This window comes from Poromitra crassiceps (genome assembly GCF_964638095.1).
Source record: "Poromitra crassiceps genome assembly, chromosome: 26".
NCBI lineage: Eukaryota > Metazoa > Chordata > Actinopteri > Beryciformes > Melamphaidae > Poromitra > Poromitra crassiceps.
Genome location: NC_139640.1, coordinates 868,021 through 889,194, shown reverse-complemented (window position 1 = coordinate 889,194; position 21,174 = coordinate 868,021). Strand labels below are relative to the sequence as shown.

General features: G+C 42.3%; 1 long non-coding RNA gene across 1 annotated transcript; it reads right to left on the bottom strand.

Annotated features, from left to right (window-relative positions):
• Nucleotides 1–4,810: 4,810 nt before the first annotated feature.
• Nucleotides 4,811–6,692, bottom strand: LOC310798620. Its single transcript, XR_014553781.1, has 3 exons — nucleotides 6,647–6,692; nucleotides 5,862–5,926; nucleotides 4,811–5,174 (listed from the first exon to the last, which is right to left on the bottom strand). It is a non-coding gene; the product is annotated as an uncharacterized lncRNA (long non-coding RNA).
• Nucleotides 6,693–21,174: the final 14,482 nt, after the last annotated feature.

Genomic DNA, 21,174 nt, shown 5'->3' with positions numbered 1-21,174 from the left:
GATTACTCTGTACTGAATACACATTTATTGATAGGCCTGGGCGATATGGCAATTTTTTTTATCACGATATGTTTTCTTATATCGATCGATGTCGATATTTATCACGATATAAATTTATCAATAATACTAATTGCACATAAAAAGCACATGAAGAATTTTAGGGGCACAATTAAAATTCAATGCAGAGCGATATAGAATGTATAAGATACGACTCTATTAATCTCTGACCGGTTACAATTAAGTTGAATTCAATTCAAAGTATTCTCATGAGAGAGGCTCAATGCAGCTCATTGGCTATTGTTGTCATTAAATGATAACCCTTTATTTAGTCATCTGTTTGTCCATACTATTCACTTATGGCTTTTTAATGTAACTTGATCCATTTGCATTTTCATCTTATTATAATTGTTCTATGCTTGTTACTTGTTTTCCCTTATACCACTGGTCTTTGGTGTGCTTATTCTGTTGTGTGTATTGCATTATGTTGTTTTAATCATTAAAACAACATAATGCAACGTTACGTTCTTGGCATTAATTACATTCATTGCATTAAATTAATGCAATGAACGTCTTGGTCCAAGGCTAGGTGTTGATTATGCAGCTATAGTTAGCTGCTGTTGGTTTGATAAAGGAAGCAAAGACTGTTTAAACCATAGATGTGTAATGTTATTCGGATAGCTGCTATAGATGGTCTAACAGATAGCATAACGTTAGCAAGATTGTCAAGTATTAAGATATTAACGTTAGCGCGTAAACTAACGTTAGCGTTAGCTAACGCGATGTAGATGCTAATTTGATAGCATTCATGACAGCCAGCTACTACCGCTACCCATAACCAGAACTACTGTCTGCTGCAGCTTTATCTCCCGTGTACAAATCAATTCCATCTGTTTATGTTACTCTTGCCAGGCCAGGCTCTAACTGGTTAGTAACAGCAACTCAGCCAGCCGACTGCGAGGCTCTGAGCAGAAGGGATTCTTCCGCAAACGCGTGCATCACATGGTTTATTTTCCATTGATGCCATTGGTTCCACTCAGTGTTGCCTTCAAATACCCCCCAAAAACGACACGTTATTCACAATAAGCATTGCTGTGCTAAGCTGCGGTCATGTTTCTGAGGGGTTTTGAACGCAACACTGAAAATATTTTTATCGAAATTACAGCTCATAAATTTATCATCGTTATCGTGGCCGTTTTTTTCGTGAAAATTTTCGACATCGTTTTATCGCCCAGCCCTATTTATTGATAGGTTCTAATGATAGTGTGGTAGTCTCCCGCTAGCCTATATGATTATCGATTGTTATTGGATTAGTATGGTATTATTCCTATAATTAAACAAAGGGAATAAATGAAGAGTTAATTGGATTACTTACCGCCCACCTGTGGTCCCCCAAAACCCCCCACCATCTCCGGGGGGATGCTGGCTGCAGTCAGCTCCTCGCTGGGGCTCAGCTCAGTGTCGGGGTCATCTTGAGGGGGGCCCCCGCCGGTCTGGCTCTGGGCCCGGCGACAGGCTGCCAGCTGTTCTTTAGCTCGGCGTCTGACAGTGTCATGTTTTTTGTGACACTCTGGTGTCACAAAATGCCAGACAATGCCAGACGCCGAGCTGACGCTGGCAGCTATTCTACGCCAGGCCTCGGCCCTCCCGGCGGGGTAATTCCCCGGTCATCACCAGCCTTCATCACCAAAAAGGATGGATCCCCATGGTCTTGTAGATCTCTGAGGATAAGCAGAGCCGTGTCTTCAGATTCCCTACAAAAAACAACAGGCGTTAATATGAATGCAGATCTCACCAAAGGATCACACAAAAGCCATGATTGGTCTGAGAATTAAAACACTGAATTGATGATGTATTATTTCTGAAAAGGTACTTGTCCCTTCAGGATTCTTCGCTATGTTGAGATGTGATGGACATTTTGGTCATTATTACCCTGGCCAAGAAGGTTATGTTTTCGGTGCCGCTTGTTTGTCTGATAGCAGGACTGTCAGAAAAACTACGCGTCCGATTTAAAAAAAAAATTGTGAAAGGGTTTAGCATGGGCCAAGGAAGAATCCATAAAATTTTGGATCGGACTGACTCCCGAATAAGCAATAACAGCATGAACCTTGGTGCAGGTCTACGCTCTCTGAGTGCTCTTCTACCTTCAATTCTGTGTTTATTTCTGGAAAAGGTCCAAAGGCAATCAAATGAGGATTGGTCCAATTGGCATACCCATTTCAATTTTTACTTTGAAGTAATCATTTCTAACAACTGTTGGAATCTGGGGGGACTGATTCATTTCATTTCAACGATAGGCTTGATAAGTTCATGTGCAATGGTTAAAAGAATGAGTGTGAAGTCAACAAGAGCTCAATACCAGTAGCACAGATGACTCTGGAGGGCAAACAGGTACTCGTTGAAACTCTCAATGGTTTTCTCCTGCAGGACGTAGTCGATCCGTTTCCCTCCGTTCAGCATCCCTATCTTCACCTGGGGCTCCTCCTCTCTCTGTGGCTCAGGACTCTCTGAGATCTTGTGCTCTGTGACAAACCAATGTCATGTTATAAGTCACACTGTACACAAAACCATCTCGGATTAAAGAGAGCATCAAACAGAAAGCTGAATTCCCAAGACTTCTTGAGTAATAACGGTACATAATGTCAACAACGGGGGCGGCTGTAGCTCAGGAGGTAGAGCGGGTCTACACTAATCGCTTTGGATAAAAGAGGTCGGTGGTTCGATTCCCGGCTCCTCCAGTCTGCATGTCCTTGGGCAAGACACTGAACCCCAAATTGCTCCCGTTGGTGTGCCAGCACCCTGCGTGGTAACCTGCCGCCATCGGTGTGTGAATGGGTGAATGTACCTACTGACTGTAAAGCGCTTTGGATAAAAGCGCTATATAAATGCAGGCCATTTACCATTTTTTTTTTGTTTTTTTGTTTTTTAACCTTTATTTAACCAGATAAGACATTTGAGATACAAGATCTCTTTTGCGAATGTGATCTGGCCAAGAAGGCAGCAATTACAAGCCAGGTTACAATCAACATAAATTACAGTAAATAAAAGGAAACATAAAAACAGGGCTATAAAGCTGAAACATTTCAAAAAGCAAGGACAACCAAATACATCATAAAATACCACATCCAAGGGTAATACGGTAAATAACACAAGATAAAGAACGTAAAAACATATGGCCTAAAAACAAGAATAACAGGTCAAAAAGAGCAAAGTAAACTAGACATTACTGCAGGAGCAGCTTGCAGTAAGAACTTCAGATAAAGCATGTTTAAAACTGGACAGAGGAATGGAAGAGACCAGTTTTAAACGGGACTGCAGGTCGTTCCACGACCAGGGACCAAAGTAAGAGAGACTCTTTTTTCCAGATTCTGTTTGCATAATTGGCACTTTGAATTTCAACCAGCTATTTGATCTTAAATTATGGGAGTTGTTTATCGCTACAAACGTAGAGCAGATATATGAGGGTAGTTTGCCCAGGATGGCCTTGTATATGAACATGTACCAATGTCGCATTCTGCGCAGGGCAAGGGAGGACCATCCAACCAGGTCGTACAAGATGCAATGATGAGTCCTGTAACCTGAGTTTGTAATATATCTCAGAGCGGCATGGTAAAGGGGGTCCAGTTTAGACAAGGAAGTAGGGCTAGAAAGACTGTAAAAAATGAAAAAGGAGAGCCGGCACTCACGGTAGGCTAATTGAAAAACAGCCTTTTATTGGGCAGTGAAAAATTGGACGTTTCGGCTTCAAGGCTTTGTCAACAAAGCCAAAACGTCCAATTTTTCACTGCCCAATAAAAGGCTGTTTTTCAATTAGCCTACCGTGAGTGCCGGCTCTCCTTTTTCATTGTTATCCATTATCCAGGCACCCGGTCTGTTTTTCTTACAAGGAGTTGTGCGCTTTACCTCAATTCTACTAGAAAGACTGTAAACAACATCGCCATAGTCTAGCTGAGACATAAAAAGGCTTTCCACCAGGCGTTTACGGGCAGACAAGGAGAAACAGGCTTTAAGCCTGTACAAGAAACTGAGAGTAAATTTTAGCTTCTTAGACAAAGTGGAAATATGCAATTTAAAGTTAAGGTGATTATCAAACCAGAAGCCCAAGTATTTATAAGACTCAATGAACTCAATGGGTGCACCATCAAGTGTACATAGAGGAGGCGAGGAGGGCACAGTGTTACCATGTGCGAACAGCATGGCTTTGGTTTTGCTCGCATTTAGGAGAAGTTTAGAGTCAATTAAGGCATGCTGGAGGATGGAGAAATCGGCTTGGAGGTAATTATTAATTTACAAAATTTTGGGGGCACTTGAGTAATTAGTGCAAAATGTTGCTAAAGCCTAGTGCAGTGGTTCCCAACCTTGGGGCCACGACTCAAGTGGGGTCACGACAACACAATTTAAAACTGCCGAAGAGGATTATGTATAGAGTTCTGAGTTTAAGTCAGGATTCTGAGAATAAAGTCAGAATTCGGAAACCTGTAATGAAGACTGTTCCATGTGAATATTTGCACTGATTAGCTCTACTACGTCTGCTGTTCTGACAGGAGCTCCATTCCACAATGGTGTGCTTGATCCCATCCGTGCGCAAAGCACGTGTCCAACAAATTTGCCTGCAGTCATTACGCACACCGGACACTGCTGATTACTCTGTACTGAATACACATTTATTGATAGGTTCTAATGATAGTGTGGTAGTCTCCCGCTAGCCTACATGATTATCGATTGTTATTGGATTAGTATGGTATTATTCCTATAATTAAACAAAGGGAATAAATGAAGAGTTAATTGGATTACTTATCGCCCACCTGTGGTCCCCCAAAACCCCCCACCATCTCCGGGGGGATGCTGGCTGCAGTCAGCTCCTCGCTGGGGCTCAGCTCAGTGTCGGGGTCATCTTGAGGGGGGCCCCCGCCGGTCTGGCTCTGGGCCCGGCGAGAGGCTGCCAGCTTTTCTTTAGCTCGCCGTCTGACAGTGTCATGTTTTTTGTGACACTCTGGTGTAACAAAATGCCAGACGCCGAGCTGACGCTGGCAGCTATTCTACGCCAGGCCTCGGCCCTCCCGGCGGGGGTTGGGATTTGTAAACAGCAGCCGCATTTGCTGGTTCTGTGTCCCTCTAACCAGCCATCGACAATATGGGTCCAACCAGTGCCATCCCATTTGTAAATTGTAGAGTTCCTGGGAGAAAAGTAAAACTTCATTCAGGTCACCACTTTCAGTGAAGATGCCTCAGCGCCGTGCGTTCATTAAAATTGATCATCAGAGCATCTCACACACACACACACACACACTTCCCCACGAAGACAAGATGCCATGAATCATTCTGTGACATTCATTAAATTCAGGTGATCAAAAAAAGATCTTAGGAGCAACTTACATTGTGAAAAGTCGTTTGTGAGGTCAGTGACCTTGACCTTTGACCACCAACAATGTAAACAGTCCATCCTTGAGTCCAAGTGGACGTTTGAGCCAAATTCAAAGAAATCCCTTCAAAAAGTTCCTGAGATATCGCGCGAATGAGCTTGGAAATGCCGTTTGTGAGGTCACAGTGACCTTGAACTTTGACCTTTTACCACACAAAAAAAGAGTCACACATTGACACCGTATGTCAACAGCTACAAATACATTTGCCATTATGTTAAATTATGCGGAAGGTTATCCATGGGAAATTACTGTACCAATTTCATTACACACAAATTCCATGACTTTTCAAAAACTTTCATGGATTTTGCTAATATCATGACTTTTCAAGGCCTGGAAAATTTTATTTTGAAATTCCATGACTTTTCCAGGTTTTCCATGACCGTGGGAACAGTGTATGATGCTGAGAGGATGAAGTGTGTTTTAGTGTCAAGTTTCACATACCTGATCCCTCTTGAAAGTTCCTGTCTCGTTGCACTCGTCAAACTTCGCCTTGAACGTTTGAGCATCTGAAAACAAAACAGAATGTCAGTGTGCATTCACATCTCCGTGCTACACGCCAACGTCAGTGTGCTTACACATCCGCGTGCTATACGCTAACGTCAGTCTGCATTCACATCTCCGTGCTACACGCTAACGTCAGTCTGCATTCACATCTCCGTGCTACACGCTAACGTCAGTCTGCATTCACATCTCCGTGCTACACGCTAACGTCAGTCTGCATTCACATCTCAGTGCTACACGCTAACGTCAGTCTGCATTCACATCTCCGTGCTACACGCTAACATCAGTCTGCATTCACATCCCCGTGCTACACGCTAACATCAGTCTGCATTCACATCCCCGTGCTACACGCTAACATCAGTCTGCATTCACATCTCCGTGCTACACGCTAACATCAGTCTGCATTCACATCTCCGTGCTACACGCTAACGTCAGTCTGCATTCACATCTCCGCGCTACACGCTAATGTCAGTCTGCATTCACATCTCCGTGCTACACGCTAACATCAGTCTGCATTCACATCTCCGCGCTACACGCTAATGTCAGTCTGCATTCACATCTCCGCGCTACACGCTAATGTCAGTCTGCATTCACATCCCCGTGCTACACGCTAACATCAGTCTGCATTCACATGCCCATGATCGCACGTGGTGCTCCTAGCAGCTAACACGCGCAGCTAGCCTCGTAGCAGTTAGCACGCACAGCCAACCGCCTTAGCGTTATACCTCGGTTCTCCTCGGGACGTTCCCTTGAAACACCGCTGCCACCAGTGTAACCGAGCGTTAGGCTGCGCCTAGACTTAGATATAAAAAGCAATAAACGGAGCAACTCCAACCTTGAACATTCTCACCATGAGACGCCAGCTTTATTATTCTTCCTGTTCTCTCATCCTCGTACTCTTCCAGCCTCAAGTTCCCCACAACAACCACACCACACACTTCCGTTTCCGGCCTTCAACATAAAAGCCTACCGTGCTGCCTAGAACATAAACATAAATCAAAGAACTTTTATGGAAAGAACTGACAGCTCCATATTGCCCCATTGCAACATCAGCGCCCAGCAGCCTCCGCCATTTTTTATTTTTGGAAGCGTGACAGCGCCAAAAGAACCTCGCACAGGCTCGCAGTGGTCAGCTGCGGTAGCGCGGGCCCCTATAATCAGCCTCTCTAAACAGTAACTCAACGGGAGAACACTCTAAATTTTGTGGATTCACATCTTTTCTGGGCGTACTGCAAATCTTGATTGAAGTGGTGTAGTGCAGGGATGTAAAACAACAACCATATTGTGGAAACTAAGCAAATTTTTTCGTTTTCTTTGTTTAGTTTTTTCAAGATAAATAGCTAATGCGGCTGTCGTCCACTCCGTCAGAAGTGCGTTGCCGTGGTTTTAACCTCGGGTCCTTTGCATTTACTATTTATCTTGAAAAAACTAAAAGAAAAAAAAGAAAAATTTTGCTTAGTTTCCACAATATGGTTGTTGTTTTACATCCCTGCACTACACCACTTCAATCAAGATTTACTCAAGATTTACTCCATGTCCGGTGGAAGATCATCATCGTCCAATTCCTGATTATACCACGATAACCTGTTGTTGTATTAGTAGTACTGTTCGGGGTTACAGTGCTTTGACTGAAAAATGCTTCAAAACCAGATTAAAGAAAACACATGATGTTGACTGACGCCACATTCGCGTATCATGATCAGTGTTGGGCAAGTTACTCCGGAATAGGGATGGGCATTTTAAGCAATTTAAATACTCGAGTACTCTCCTTCTATTATGAACGAGTACTCGAGTACTCGCGCGGGGGTGGGGGGGGGTCTGTGTGATTACTATGGTAATGACGGAGCAGGGGTAATCTGCTGTGTGTGGGGCTGTTCACACATAACGTTTGCATTTTTGCATGGAGAAAGCGTTACCTGGAGCATGTGAGGAGAGGGACTGACTGACTGTGATATTAGGTGAGGTGACGCTAAGCTAACGTCTAGCCTACCTCAGACAGCATCTCCGATGGTTGGGTAGATGGCATTAGCGCTTCGGAGCGGACAATATTGTTGTGAAACAAGCGAAGGCTCAATTCCAATACATGTCCATTATCCAGTATCATCCATTTTACTTTATGATCACTGTTACACTAACGTAAATCCACGGATTACAAGGTCTGGTGTTCTGCCAAAAAGTGAAAACTGACGACTGACCAGTGTGATTAACGTTGCAGCTGCAGCTGAATAGTGATCACCATGAAACGATTGTCTCCCAAAAAGCGATTCTTTCTCCACATTTCTTGTGACTAACGTTATGGGAAACGACAGTGTAGTCAGTAAACTACTGCAAAGTTTTGAATGAGTTTTATCGGGCGTGCGCTATGAAGAAGCGTGCATCTGTCTCCTTCGGGAGCATATCTTCAGCCACCATTTTCGGGATGAGCTGGAAAACTTCCGGTTAAAACTTTCAAAATAATGTTACTTAAACAAAAGTAAATAGCTTATTTATGCACGTTGGAGGAGAAAAGGGTATTTCAACGAACGAAGCAGCAAACCTTGTATCAAAATACTCGTTGTGATGTTATATGGCGTGAAACTATGGCTGTAACGCATTACTCAAAATAAATAAGGTTACAACTTGCGTTACAATAAGCCTTTTATTTTTAAATCAACAAAGCGGATGACGTACTGTACTTGTACATTCTGGCTGACTTGACGCCCGTGCAGTTCATGCTGCCAGATCCACATAACGATGCATGTGTAGATTTAGACCATTTTCAAAGGGGTGGGGGGTGGGGCGAGTACCCGGACAGCGGAAACGTTACTCGAGTACTGACGTTATGAACGAGTACTCGAGTACCCGAGTACTCGCGCCCATCCCTACTCCGGAAGTGTAATTAGTTACTTATTACTGATTACTCATTTAAAAAGTAATACAATTACTTCACTTATTACTTGGTTTCAAAAGTAATTTGTTACATTACTCGTTATACGTTACTATATTACTTTTGCTACGCCAGTTCCGAAAAAGTGACGTACAACCTGTTTAACCAGCTCCTTTTACAACTGAATCCACTTTATTGGAACAATAATTAATCTTACAGCAGGAGTCAACATTTAGCCAAACTGCATACTTTTTATTTGTTGTTTGAGTCACTCGCACTCGATCTCTTGGAGGACATTGTACATGTTGTACGTGTTGTACACGTCCCAGTCTCCGTCCTCGTCTGCGTCCTGTTCTGCCCGTCCTTGCAGAGCCATGATCTCTGGCAGGTCTGGGTGATTTTCCCACTGCTCTGTAGATCATAAATAAGCCAAGCCAAATCAGCCAATCAGCTTTAGACAGCAACATTGGATATCACAAATATCCCTAAATCAGTGGTACCCAAATGGTGTGCCTTGAGGCAAGTCTCCAGGGGCCGGTTGCACCAACTGGTCTTACACTGGTCTTAAAGGAGAACTAACCTCCAAAACACTTTTTTTCAGCTTTTAACCAATATATATGACTTTGGGGGTGATGTGTGAAGAATTCTGGTCAGAATTTCCACATTTGACACCAAACTGTTGCCATTTTACCATTTGTATCATTTTTCAGCAGCATAACTGGCATAAGCGCCCTCTAAAGGTCGAACACTGCTTTTTTTTTTTTCTCAAATGAATGGGAGATTAGGAACACACTGACGTCACAGTGTTCCCAAAGACTATGGGATTTCAAGATAATTACTCCCCTACCCCCCCTGTACCCTTTTGGCTCCTCAGAACTCCAAGCCTATTCTTATTGAAGTTTGCTCTTAACACATTCAGTGCCACAGCGCTTCAGTAAAATTGTCTGGAGCCTGTGCCAGATTCACTTCCATTCAGTTGAAAACAGCTATAGAATTTTTTCTATTATGGCTATATTAACGGGGCTGGACTTTAATGAAAGATTGAACACTCCTGCTTCTTCCAAAGAAGAAATGTTGTTTCTAGACAGTTCCATTATGAAATTACAGCCTCTCAAAAAAGTGCACTTTCAAGGGTTTTCTGTCGTTTTTTTTTTTCTTTCCAAGATATAGCCCCTTTTATGAATACCTTTTGCACTCTAATTTCGAGCACATTCACTGACTCTGGCTGGTGTTTTCTGATGTGGTGGCGTGTGGTGTGGTTTCTGTGCAGCCACACACCCCCCCCCCCCCCTCTCCACCTCTGAGCTGCGGGCTCCTCCCACACGCACAGAGTTTGCTTTCTCGACTCCGTTTTTGCCCCGGACAGATCCCAGCTTTGCTGCGCGCATCATTTCCTTGATGGGCATCAAGGAAATGATGCGCTGGCAAACGCGACTGAACGAAAAGGCTTGGCCCGTTCGCTTCGGATGCTGGCTTTCTAGGAAATCGTGTGGAGATAGATAGAAGCATAAGAGCTCAGTTGTGAGCGCGGATGCAGCCGAGCCCACTCTCGCTGTAGACGGAGCAATATATACGGCTCTGGCAGAAAGCATGCATCGGTTTCCACGGCTTTCTCCGCTGTCTCCTGTACAAAGTAAAGGATCTGAGGTGGGTGGAGCAGCTCCTGTGACGATGTTTAAGGTGGCGCCGTGTGATCCCTTGAAGGGATTCATGCTCACTGGCTGGGTACGACCTTAAACAGCAGAATTATGGAATAATATGAATTATGATTTTAGGACGTCCACAGACGTCCTTGGCACTGAACGTTACTTTTTTTTAGGACGTGCACAGACGTCCTTGGCACTGAATGTGTTAAAATACTGAACCAAACGTCGTCAAAGTTGGCACATGTCTTAATTATAGTTAGTTTCCCGCTGAATGTGTCACTACTTTATTAATATCTTACCTGGATAAGCTCAAACAGTAAACAGAACCTCGCACAGGCTCGCAGTGGTCAGCTGCGGTAGCGCGGGCCCCTATAATCAGCCTCTCTAAACAGTAACTCAACGGGAGAACACTCTAAATTTTGTGGATTCACATCTTTTCTGGGCGTACTGTAAATCTTGATTGAAGTGGTGTAGTGCAGGGATGTAAAACAACAACCATATTGTGGAAACTAAGCAAATTTTTTCGTTTTCTTTGTTTAGTTTTTTCAAGATAAATAGCTAATGCGGCTGTCGTCCACTCCGTCAGAAGTGCGTTGCCGTGGTTTTAACCTCGGGTCCTTTGCATTTACTATTTATCTTGAAAAAACTAAAAGAAAAAAAAGAAAAATTTTGCTTAGTTTCCACAATATGGTTGTTGTTTTACATCCCTGCACTACACCACTTCAATCAAGATTTACAGTACGCCCAGAAAAGATGTGAATCCACGAAATTTAGAGTGTTCTCCCGTTGAGTTACTGTTTAGAGAGGCTGATTATAGGGGCCCGCGCTACCGCAGCTGACCACTGCGAGGCGCATTCTGTTTCCAAAAATGGCCGGAGTGTCCTCTCTTTCCTTCCATGCTCTTTGCATAAATGATATCTTCTTCTTCTTCTTCTTTTTGATTTCCGGCAGTGTAGACGCTACTAGGCGTATTACTGCCCTCCACAGGTCAAATGGAATTTGATGTCTTCTTTATAGTGGAATCTATTTACAGTGTTCATCATGTATCCACCCATAGTGCTCCCATTCACGATATATATGTCCATTCTACGACTCAGTCGGCGGGAACTCATCCCTCAGCGCCTTCTCGATCTCCTCTCCGGAAATGTCAACAACATTCAAGAACCTTCTAGCTGCATCCATCATCATCTTAATCTTTTCCTTTTTTCCCTTGATCTGCTCTGTACAATTAATCACCATGGCCATAAATGTCAAAAATCCTTTTTTGTCCACACAAATGTTTTGTTCAACTCCCTTCTGTTTCTTCTCTGGTTCCTTTTCAATTTCTTCCATTGTATCTCTCTCATTCTCCACTCTTTTAACAGCTTCAGCATATGACATAGCCTACCCTTCTCTCTTACCCTAATCTGATTCACTTTCACCTCATTTACTCTCCTTGGGCACTGTTTTGAACCCGCATGATGATCACCATCACAGTGTAGGCACTTCGCCTCGTCTTCCTCTAAACACTTGTCTCTCTCACACTCCTTTCCCCCACATCTCCCACATCTCCGGACCCCTCTACACACAGCAGCACCATGACCATATTCTTGACAGCAATAACATCTCAACGGTGCTCTTTCAAACGGCCTTACCCTATAACAACAATAATCAACATACACTCTCTCAGGCAACTCTCCATCAAAGGTCAAACACACAGACAAACTCTCCTCCCTTTCCCCCTCATGATATCGTGTCAATCTCTTTGCCTCCAGCACACCCTCCACACATTCAAACAACTCAGCCTCTACCGACAGAGGCACACCACTCACCACACCCTTCTTCCTTACCTCAGATCCAAGTGCAAAACATGTTACACTAGCACGATCACCTCCAGTAGCCTTATTTCTACACCACTTTACTCCCTCTACAGCTTTGTCTCTCTGCTCTTTTGACACACACTCGATTATAACTAGTCCACTTCTTGCTACTCTAACTGACCGCACCTGCCCAAGTTCCCTCTCCACAAACTTCCCTACTTTATATTGATCACTAAATATACCATCCACTTGCGATACCGCCCTCATCCCCACTACAAACTCCTGCTTCTTCCTCACTGATCGACTGCACTCATTATCCGAACCTAACCCTTTCCTCACTTTCTTCACTGACTGACTTATGTCACTTGAAACACTCGACAAACTTTTGCGTTTATTCTCTATTCCCCTTTTATCCTGATCATTTTCAATTTCGCTCTCGCTCTCACTCTCACTCTTCGACGCCATTTCCGCCATCGTGTCAGTCTCCGACTGTCTCGCCATCTGCTGTCGCCTCAATCTCCAAACTTCATTCATACTGACGTTTTCTTTTGTAAATGGCCCAAAACGACTCAATCCACCACTGCTGGTCTCCAGACTCCATGTTGTTTCATCTGCAGTTTCTGCTCAGTTTTCAACACGCTGCTGTTTCTTCACCATCTACCACAGAGCTTAATCATAAAACCTTTTAATGAGGTTGTTGCAGAGGGGTCCACGTTGCTATGCTGCTACTTCAATCTGGCATCGACTACCCATAAATGATATCGCATAGCACCTTCATAAAAATAGCTTACAATAATATATGACACATTTGCCAATACATTAAAATAAATCTACATCACTGCTATGACTTAAGGAATATCAATCATATACATCCTGTTTTAACAGTTTCACTGTGTTCACATTCAACACACTGTTGTGTACTGTAAGCAAGGTAACACTATAGCATCTAGCATCAATAGTACGGTATTAGCATTTTCGGAATTACCTCAAGAAAGACAACATGGCACATTTTTATAAACAATCAACAAGCAATAGAAATATAAGTGTGAAACGTATGGAAAGTGCATGGGAGCTGTAAACTGGAAATGGTCAGTGAGCGGGAGTCTACTGTAGCTTAGCTTAAAGGAGGACTTACCCCCTAGATATGTATTAGAACAGTGATTTGAAAATACCTATTGAAAAAACCAAGAAATGATATATACTCTTGTCTATACTAGACTCTTTGGCTGTGTTAAGTCAAGATTTTTTTTCGGAAATCGACGCCATTACAGTTTGCCGACTGCCTCAAAAATAATTTATTTGAGAGGGGCGATATCTTTATAAATATCATCAACTAGCCAACGCTGGTGGCCTGTATGGAAACAGAAAATCCTGAAATGGTTGATAGTTATATCAATTTGGCCATTCAGTGGCGAACTAGAAATTTAATTATTTTTGTCCCATTTTGTCCCATGTGTGTGTGCGTGGCTTGCATGTGGCTTGTCTAAACTTACGTTAAGAGCCTCGCTGCTCGCAGCACACAGCACACAGTGAGGACAAACCTCTCGCTCTGGGGTAACACAATGCGAGATTTCTCCACGTAGACAGAAATAGCTGGTGTGCGATTTAGAGAATACAGTCTGAGATTGGGTACAGGATTGAGGGAATCCCGCATCTGTTTGCGAAGGTGCGACTGGACAGGACGCTTTTCACAGACGGGCACAGTAGTCGGAGCGAGGCGAGTGTCTCTCAGGGCTACTCAGGGCAGAGCTGCAGATCTCTCCTCCTCCGCGCATTCAGTCTGTCCAAAATCATTACCGATATAATCTCAGTAGGAGGGATGCAGGGAAATATGATAGTAGCCGATGTGTTTAGAGAAGCTTTGTCACGTTGTCACGTCGTAGTATAGCGTTATATTTTACATGTGCGCTAAACTGCGACCATATTTGTTTGCGGAAATATCAGACTGCTCTCTCTGCTCCTCTCAGAGCACAGAGAGCCCAGCTGCTGCTGGCCTGCTGCGCGCGCCCGCGGAGCTTGGGGCTCGTCCATGTAACAGTACGACTCTCGCCTGCCTGGGCTGGAGAGAGTGCTTGCAACTCGGACTGATAATATAAACATCATCATTCGAGCTTATCCAGGTAAGATATCAATAAAGTAATGACACATTCAGCGGGAAACTAACTATAATTAAGACATGTGCCAACTTTGACGACGTTTGGTTCAGTATTTTAAGAGCAAACAGATTTTTTTTTACTTCAGTTAGAGCCCTCTGGAGCCTTATACTAAGTAAGGTTTTTCCATCTTGCCTAGTTGTATAGGCTTTGGAGATGCACCAGATGCACGCGCTAAACCCACCGTGACGTCAGGTTGTACCAAATATCCCATTCATTTGAGGGCACAAAAAAAAGCAGTCTTTGACCCTTAGAGGGCGCTTATGCCAGATATGCTGCTGAAAAATGATACAAATGGTAAAATGGCAACAGTTTGGTGTCAAATGTGGAAATTCTGACCAGAATTCTTCACACATCACCCCCAAAGTCATATATATTGGTTAAAAGCTGAAAAAAAATGTTTTGGAGGTAAGTTCTCCTTTAACAACAGCGGCCGCCATTAAGCGTGGCCGTTCTCCATTATGGAGGAGCTCGTGCTCACGTCGACATAGCAAGGTACACAGTGCATCATGAAACACAACAAAAAGAGGTAAGGCTTCTCTTCCTATTATTTATACCTTATTATTATACCTTATTCTGTACGTTTGTACACGCTACTAACCTGTAAAGACAGGTGAAAATGCGTAGGAACGATGAGCAGAGGAGAATCGCTGCCGGCTGGAGAGCGGAGAGAACTGTGCACCCAGCTTTGGTGGACCTACATCTTCAGCCTGCTGTTGCAGATAGCACTGGAGGTCATGTTCAACTTTCTGCTCTTCTACTTCTATGAGAACACCTTCTTCCAGCCACTGATGAAATGCAACGTGTGTCTCAATATAGTGGACTGCTACATTGCGAGGTAAGGCTAACTTCGTTAACATCAATTCGGCGTTCACAAACATTGAATAAACAGTTATTGGACAAATTACCACCAAGGGCACAGCAAGCCTAGCGCAACTTACCTGGCATATCGTCGTCAATCAATCGTTCAGTTCTGTTTACATCCGGGCTTCCTTTCCGGGTGGAATTACGCTATACGCGTCTACTTCCGTCTGGTTCTTCTTCTTCTTCTTTTAGATTTCCGGCAGTGTGGACGCTACTAGGCGTATTACTGCCCTCCGCAGGTCAAACTAATTCAATCACTCTTCATATTCTCTGATACAGTCCTGATTCATGCAGAAACTGCAACACTGCTTTAATTATCAACTGGTGGCTCTTATTATGACCAAAGAAAACTTTAATGGAAAAGGAAGCTACTCCTAGACTTGTCAAACCTTTAAACAAAATTTCCCTTTCTTTTTTATACTTAGCACATTCCAGGAAAACATGCTTAACTGTTTCTTTCAATCCACACTCACATAATCCACTAGGATGTTTTCCCACAATGTACAAACACTGATTCAACCCACAGTGTCCGATCCTCAGTCTGCAAACCTTAACACTATCCCTTCTGGATCCATAAAAATAAACACTTGTTTTTTTAACCTGAGCTTGTAATGAAAATAAATGTCTCCCCTTCACCTCCTTTTCCCATAACCCCTGCCACTCTCCATCCACTCCACCCTTGATTTTCTCTCTGAGTTCTACTCTTCCCAGGGAAATATTTACATCTATTTCTTCCCTTTTCAGGCTTTCTTTGGCTACAGAGTCTGCTAATTCATTTCCCTCTATTCCCACGTGTCCCGGAACCCAGCAAAACTTTACAACACAATCATTCTTCTCAATTCTATATAATAATAACAAAATTTCATTCACTAGATCAGGTCAAGTTTTTGACTTCCCTGCTCTTAAAGCAAACAGAGCAGCAGCTGAATCAGAACATATAATTACCTGCCTTGGTTTTACTTCCTCTACCCACCATAAAGCCCACATTATAGCCCCCAACTCTGTTACAAAGACAGAACTTCCATTTGTGATTCTTTGACCCGATTTTATTCCCAATTTAGGAATACACATCCCAAATCCCGCTTTCCCACTTTCTGGATTCATAGACCCGTCCGTAAAGATTTCCAGAAATCCCACTACCTTAAGATACTCCTCTATTTTTACTAATATCTCACTTTTATTTTTCTCTTTCAAAAAACTAAACTCGATATCCCGGTCAGCCATTACCCAATAAGGAACTGATCCCCACCGTAAATGTTCTGCAATTCTTACTTGTTCTAAACTCAATTTCCTGGCCCACTGATTTATATTTTGAAAGAAATTTTTGTATTTGGCCTTGCCCCCTGTAACTGCCTCTTGCAAGAGACACCTAGCTGGGAATGTCTGAATACTACCATTTAGTTTTGCCCAGTACTGCAACCCTAACTTTACCCGTCTCAGACACAAAGGCATTTCTCCCATTTCCACCAGCAGAGCAGGAATTGGAGAAGTCTTAAAAGCCCCACAGCACAATCTCAATGCCTTAGCCTGAAGAACATCTAACTTACCTAACAATGACTTTGCTGCAGAACCATAGACAAAACACCCATAATCCATCCCAGACCTGATCATTGCCTGATATATTAGGTGCATGGTCTCCCTCTCTGCCCCCCATTCACACCCAGCCAAACTTCTCAGAACATTTATAACTTTCTCACACTTTACCAAGGTTTTTGTTATATGGATGTTCCATGTCATCCTCTCATCAAACCACACACCCAGAAACTTAAATACTTTCACTCTCTCCAGAGGAGAACCATACATATGAAGCCCAAATTTAGGTAACTTCCTTTTGAAGCCAAAAATCATAAAGTTAGACTTTGCGGCTGATATTTTAAAGCCCCATTTATCTCCCCATTCCTCTACAGAATCCAAAGCTCTTTGGACTTGCTTTAAACAAAATTCTACATTCCTTCCTCTTTTCCAAATAGCTCCGTCATCTGCAAATAAAGACCTACCAAACCCACTTCCAATATTACTAAATATATCATTTATCATTATATTAAATAAGACAGGACTAATTACACTTCCTTGGGGCGTACCATTTTCTATTTTGACAATCTTTGAGTTTTGCCCACCCACACGTACTTGAATTGTTCTATTCATTAAAAAATCCTTAATCCAATTAAACATTCTCCCTCTTATTCCCAAATCATACATTTTTATCATTAAACCCTCCTTCCACAGAGAATCATATGCTTTCTCAATATCTAAAAATACACCTACCACTATCTCTTTATTATCAAATGCCTTTCTAATTTCTTGATCTAATACTGCAACTGACTCCATTGTTGACCTCCCATTCCTAAATCCATTTTGAAAATCAGTATAAAGCCCCTTACTTTCTAAATAATATACTAACCTATTAGTAATCATCCTTTCCATTATTTTACACAGCACTGATGTTAATGCTATAGGACGATACGAGCTAGGATCAGATGCATCCTTACCTGGTTTCAAAATAGGAACTATAACTGCATGTTTCCATTCCTTTGGCAAACAACCCTCTAACCACACATTATTAATCAAACACAAAATTTCTAGAATAACACTATCATCTAAGTGTTTAAATACTTCATATGAAAGCCCATCTCTCCCTGGAGTAGTATTTGCACCAGACTGAATAGCATCCCTCAACTCCTTTATTGTGAAAAAGAAATTAACTGTACTTCTTCCGTCTGGTTGGCATGGATACATGACGCTCCACTCTGTAGAACGACGGCCTGGGCGCGGTGATAAAAAGCATAATGTGAAACGGAGCCGCGCTCTAGTTGAAAATTGAAACATTGTTTACTTTTCACTGCTGCGGCAGCGCCTGGCTCGACCCAAATATGTGTGAAAACGCCCTTAGCCTCCAGAAGGTATTTTGTATCTGTGTGTTTCCTATCAAACATGAGTTATTGAACAAGACACTAGTATAGGTCAAGGGGTAACACTTCGTAATAATGTTCAGTCATAAGTCATTTGTGGTTAATGATGAACTAATCATTTCTACAAAACATTAATGTACATTTAGATGATTAAAAAGTAATGTATAAACTTCTAGCAAATCATGAAATTAGCAAACAAATCATAAATGATTAATAAGTAATAGTTGATATATTATGACCTCTGTCCATGTGTTCTCCTCAGGTCTATGGAGAAGAAGTATTTCACCATCTACATGCTGGCCACCAGTTTGTTGTGCATCATCATTACTGGGTTGGAGGTCTGCTACCTGTTCACCAAGAATGTTTGGAAGTCCTGCGGGGGAGGCCATTGCTCCGTGGAACTCAACAACAATGTGCCTACATTCACCTATTCACACACCGCAGGGTGCTGGCACAGCCATCGGGATTTCGGGGTTCAGCAGGGCCGATTTTACCAACGGGCTTACCGGGGCTGAAGCCCCGGGGCCCGGGACATCAAGGGGCCCAATTTTTTTTTTTTTTTTTTTTTTTTTTTTTTTTCCTTGATTGATTTGTGCAATAATTGAATAACCATGTGTGTGTGCACTGTAATAATAACAGCAATAATAAATACTAAATAATAATAATAAAAGTGCTTGTTGTGACATCTCAGTGGCAATGTTTTCTTTCCAATCAGGCTGTTTATGAAAGAACATGATGGCTAAACCTACAGTTTGTGTTTGTAAGTTAGAATGCTGACAGGAGAGCAGGTGGTGACATGAAAGTTAGTGAGAAAAGGAGAAGATACTGAATAATGACATCACAACAGTAGGGGTGGGAATCGCTGAGTAGCTCACGATACGATATCGTCACGATACTTGGCCCTCGATAACGATATATCACGATACTGCGATACTGCGATACTGCGATATATTGGAAGACGATACATCACGATACCTGTGTAACAAGTGAAAAAAATACCTCTGAAGGCAAAAAATCATGTATTATGCATTTATTAGCAGAATTGACATGAACTCTCTGAGTTCACTCACTCACTCATACCATTTTCGATACCACGGAGGAAAAGTTACACATTAAGTCTTTTTATTATTACTATTAAAACAAGAAAACCTATATAACCTACCTACCTACCTATATAATTTCTAAAAGTAGATATTAATGATCAAACATTTCCATTCATGTAGCCTACAGTAGTTATGTTTTTGTTTCAACTACAAACATAAATAAAGTCAACTTGAAACTATGTTTCAACTACCACACACAGCATAATATTTTAGCCTGTTTATTAAAAAAAAAAAAAAAAAAAAAAAAAAAAAAATTAATAAACATATCGATACTTGGCGCCAGTGTATCGATAACGTATCGCGGGTGGAAATATCGCGATAACGTGGGTATCGATATTTTGTCCCACCCCTACACAACAGTATAATCCTAATGTTGATTTAAAATGAGATATTCCTTTAAATACGGCTAAAAAAGGTTAAAAAAAAACACACAATTTTTTTTCACTCCCTTCCGCTTGAGGGGGGGGACCTGCAGAGATGAATAGCCCCAGGGCCCATGAAGTGTAAAATCGGCCCTGGGGTTCAGTGTCTTGCCCAAGGACACTTCTACATGCGGACTGGAGGAGCCGGGGATCGAACCACCAACCTTTTTTGATTCGTGGACAACCCGCTCTACCTCCTGAGCCACAGCCGCCCCATAAGATGATTCTGCTCTCATGACATCACTGACATCATCAGTAGAGCTATTTTTAGAATGTAACAGTTTGATGTTGCCTGCTGTAACAGTGTGGATCTATAAAGCGGTCTGTAGCCTAATAATTTCTATTGATCTTGTTTCCTTGAAGGAGACTGGTGCTGCTATTGAGATTACATTAGGGTATAGGAGTGACATATTTGGGACCCGTTTCTGGCCTACCTTGATGAGGTTAGGGGCGGTGGGTGACTTGCTCAGCTGGTTTGTCTTGGCCCCTTGTATAACCCATTATGCTTTTATAAGCATGTAAGCACCCTTATATGGGTGGTAGCACCATATTATAATTGTCAGAGCTGTTTACTTCCTGCTTGCACCAGGCGAAGAGCTTGGCTGCATCAAAGCTCCCAAACAAAAGGTTATTAAAGTATGTTAACATAAATATAGGACAACAATTTTTGGCACACATAATCTTGAAGGTGTCTAGTGTTGGTATATGCATTAAGACCTTCACCAATGCAGTGCGACTCTACCGCCAGGCTCATGGGCACTACAGCACCTGAGACATGACATGTGGCATACCTTCGCAGATACTGTCTAAAGGCCCAATTATACTCCATTTCATCCGTAAATAAGGGCGTCCGTTTCAAACGGTGTAATCGTCACTGCCCACATACTTCTATGCGTCTTTCACGTTGGTATCATGTTAAGCAATACATCCACCAGTGGGCAGTAGAGAGTCAAATGCATGAGTGTGTGTGTAGTTTTGCTCCGTTTCATGCGTATCAGTAAGCTTAGTTTCAGATGACGGACAGAAAACGGACGAAATGAACTCAGAGTACGGACAGAAGGCTCTGTCAGTCTCCGTCTCCATCTTTAACATTGAGTATAATTGGGCCTTAAGGGTGTTTATCGGAAAACTTGGCATTTTGCATTCTTGATGTTTGATTTTCAAAGTACTGTTTTAAAAGTATTTAAGCCCCTTTTTGGATTAAGTGGATCCTCAGGAAAATGTGCCGTGCCATCTCAGGCTATCTTATTTTTTTATTTTTTCACATATAAACAACATGCATATCTGTGTTTTGTCAGCCCTGTTACCAACATAACAATTACTGTTTGAAAAGGTTTTAAATCATATTTAGAACAAATCTGATATATTATGAAAGATAAAGTCTCCCTAGTTACAATGTGTTTGTAAAGTGAGAATATTGAGGAGTTTACTTTTTTCCCATGGATGAATATGCCCATTTATATTTGGCACTTTCACAGCATCTTCTGTTTA